Source organism: Apis dorsata, unplaced genomic scaffold, assembly GCF_000469605.1.
Source record: "Apis dorsata unplaced genomic scaffold, Apis dorsata 1.3 scaffold_455, whole genome shotgun sequence".
Taxonomy (NCBI): domain Eukaryota; kingdom Metazoa; phylum Arthropoda; class Insecta; order Hymenoptera; family Apidae; genus Apis; species Apis dorsata.
Genome location: NW_006263698.1, coordinates 410,517 through 414,238, shown reverse-complemented (window position 1 = coordinate 414,238; position 3,722 = coordinate 410,517).

Sequence of the window (3,722 nt, the reverse complement as noted above, 5' to 3'; positions counted from 1 at the left end):
AAAAAAAAAAAAAAAAAAAAAAGAAACGTGAAATCATATATTATAAAACGGTGCATATATATAGATGTATGCGCCGAGGCATGCGCGATCTTAGAACGATCTATGTATGTACCTATATATCTATATATGTGCAGGCACACACAGAGAACACCCACATTGTACACGAAGACATAAACACATGAGACAAACCGAGGCATACATATATTGTGATTGAGTGTGCACGCAATAAAAGTGTATACTACTACAAAGAATATACAAATTTTAATTATCGGACCCACCTGTTATCACGTTACGATCGATGAATGGAAAACGGATAAAGGAGATTCGATGTTTGATGTTACACGATTCTATCCAATTTCGATATAACATACATATTTTATCCAATTTAAGAATTTTACATTATTGTAAATTCAACGTTCTCACGTTTCAAGAACACGTTGAAAGAAATAATTTCTTTTCACCATGTAGAGTCATTTATATTTGCATACGATTAATATGTTTTGCTTATCGCTTTGGTATCCCAGTGTTCTTTATAACATTTTAATTTATTATTCTCCTTTCCATGGATTCTACGCGTAACGATCTTATATTAAAAAATAATTGACCGTATCGAAACACGAGGCTCGTAAATATCATATCGATCCGAGGAAATTTTCATTTGTGCATACGAATTCGACTCGACGCTGTTCTATATTCGACGATAACGAAAAACGAAGAAAGGAAAAAAAAAAAAATTAACACGCAGAGTTGCAAGGTATTACAGGATCCAATTCACCCGGAAGGATTATTAACGGAAGTGAAATAACGAATTGGAAAGAAATCGGTGAGAATCGCGTGCCACCGTTCGAAAGACATACCTGCCTAACATTGTTGGGTGGATAGAAATCTGTACTGGTGACGCCGGTGGCGATTGTACGACGGTTGTGACGACTGTAGCTAGCAGCGGTGTAGGGTAGTGACGGTGGCGTCGGTAATGGTGGTTGTGGTGGAATCTAGCTGCGACGCTCGTGTATCTAACGCGACGAAACAACGTTCCGATTGGCAGTGTGCATCGCGTAGCGAGCTTGCGCGCCGCAGTGCACGGCTGCAGTCGAGTCATTATGCAGGTACTGGCTGTCACTTCTACTCACCGTAACCGCAGACCGACGTTGACTATCGTCGAGTTCTCTATGCATCCGGTCTCTCCACGGTTTCGTCGCCCGATACAGCGGTAGACCGCTGAATATATTACATATGCTCGTTTAAACCTGATTTCTAGTGATGCACTCTCCAAGTGTCGGTGCTCTGACACTGATTCACGGAATTACCGCCATCCTTCTCGTCGTTGCAGACATTTCGAATCTCGCGTAGATACATTTTTATTCTTACTTGGAATTCTACGTGAAAAAGGTAATGCTCGCGTATTGGGTAATGAGAGTTCAATTGGTAGAAATGCACGTGTTCGATTTCAGGGAGAGAGCGAACGGTGATTAAAAGGTAAAATAAATGGCAATTCGATCGAGGGAATAACAGCAGCCTTGCCACTACGTTGGCACTACTCACGGGTGGATTACGCCGGTACGGTGGTTGGATCGCGATACCTTCGCGTGATGCCGATGTACGAAGGTCCCAGTGTTCGGTTGGCACGCGACTAACTTGGCGTTCCAATTGGAAGCGTCGCTGTCGGTGATAATCGTTGCCGTAGAAAAATATAGAATTCGGAACAGAAATTCTATCCCGAACTCGGAAAAGTAGAACAAAGGATTTTTGCACCTTCCATCCATTTTCAACGTTGGAAGAGGGAAGGATTTATCGGGGAGATGGCATTTCGATCGCATAAATTTTCGCTTTTAAATTATTATTCGATCGTAACTCACGCGTCGCTACTGTAAAATGTCATTATTTCTAGTTATTTATTCACGGATGGGAAAATTCGTCGAAAGAAAATCAATTCGGTAAAAGTTCTCGACTTCTCGAGATTCGATCACGAGCTCACGTCACGACTACAAATCACGTACCTGATGTTTATATTAAATTATCGAATTCGAAGAACAACTTCTTACGTCAGAATTATACGATCGCATCGCGTGATCGTCGTCATCCGACCTTTGAGACTTGTTCGAGGTCTCTCCTCTGTTTTATAATTCCACGCGCGATGTTCTCAAATATCCGCGAACCTCGAATCTCGTAACGATTGTTCACGGTCTTAAACAATCGAATCCTTTCTTAACAACCCCCCAGAACGAGCGTTCGGCTTCTACTCGAGGAAATTCCAAGTTTTCTTCTCGACTTTCGCCCGGACTCGTTACTTTTTCTACAAATTACACGGCAATTAACGCGGAATAAGGTTCTCTTTATGCGCTTTCCTTCTTGGCCGTACGAGCACTTGATTATTCGCATAATCGCTGACTCGGATTCTCGTACAACCGACATGGCCCTGTTCGACTATCCACCTACTTCTACCACTATCGAACGCATCTACGTCTCGTCTGACCAGCGGCGCGCTTATACCACTGGCTCCAGCACCGATTCGGCTTCGTCAGTAAAATCCTTGGAACTCTAGCAACATCGTGCAATTTACCGACACAGACATTCTCTCGTCTTCCATTCATGTATCTTTCTTCATCTTTAAATCGGTTTTCCTCGCGATAACATAGGCGTTTCGCGCGAAAGAAATCGTTGGATTAAATAATGTCGTGCGACAGTAGTACACGCACGAGCGTGTTATTTTACGATACGAACGAAATAATTACATCGTGCGAGTATATATAAAACTCGATTAATATTACACGTCAATATTAGGTTGGCTCTATTTAACGTGGCCAATCGAATCGCGATTATGCGGATGACCGAGGTTCTGTCGGCTACATTTTTCCCCCGGTGGACTCGAATATCGGATTTTCGAAGCGTCGCGATGAGAATTAATAATACTGTTTGCCCCGGCATTATGCGCCGCATCTCGTCGTCCACTGGCCGTCCATGAATTCTGGTAATCATCCTTCCTAATTGATAACGTTCGATTCATTGACGACGATAACGCGATCCACGCTTTCAACAAAAATCATCAATCCAACGTTATTTCGAACATTCTACGAAATATTTTTTCTCGTAAACTTTGTCGATTTCTGTCATGTTATCCGTACACACGCGCAATTCCTATCAACCGTGATCGTTTATTAAAAGGGCAAGATCGGGAAGCTGCACCGATGATGGACCGGTGAAATTTTCAACGCGATCCAAGTTGCTTCTGCAACGATGAAACTTTCACAACCTTGCGTTGATTGGTTCTACGCTTGTGGTAACGTGTTTTAACTTGATCAGGTACAGAAAGTTGGCTGGCTGGTGGCAGCTGCTCGCTTGTAATCCGAAAATTCGTCTCCCGAACTATCGAACAAGCGCTTTGAATTTCTTTTCGAAGATCGGTCTATCAATCGAAAAGATGAACCAGGCCAGGTAAAACGACGAAGGAACGGTCGAGGGTTGAGCCGATTTTCAAGGATGGACCGCTGCGAGGAGGGACATTTCCGCGTAACCGACCTCGACAAACGGAGCGAAACGAGGTCAGGAACGATGGCGCGTACGAGGAAACGAGGGTCGTCGGTGGCTGCTCGCTCACCTGGCCACCCCTCCCCACTCAGGGGATGTTCCTCCGCTCGGAATACCTCGGATCCGTTCGGACGTTGTCGTTTCCACGAACTGCCGTGGAATCGTGTTACATCGACACGTACGCTAGGCGGCACGAC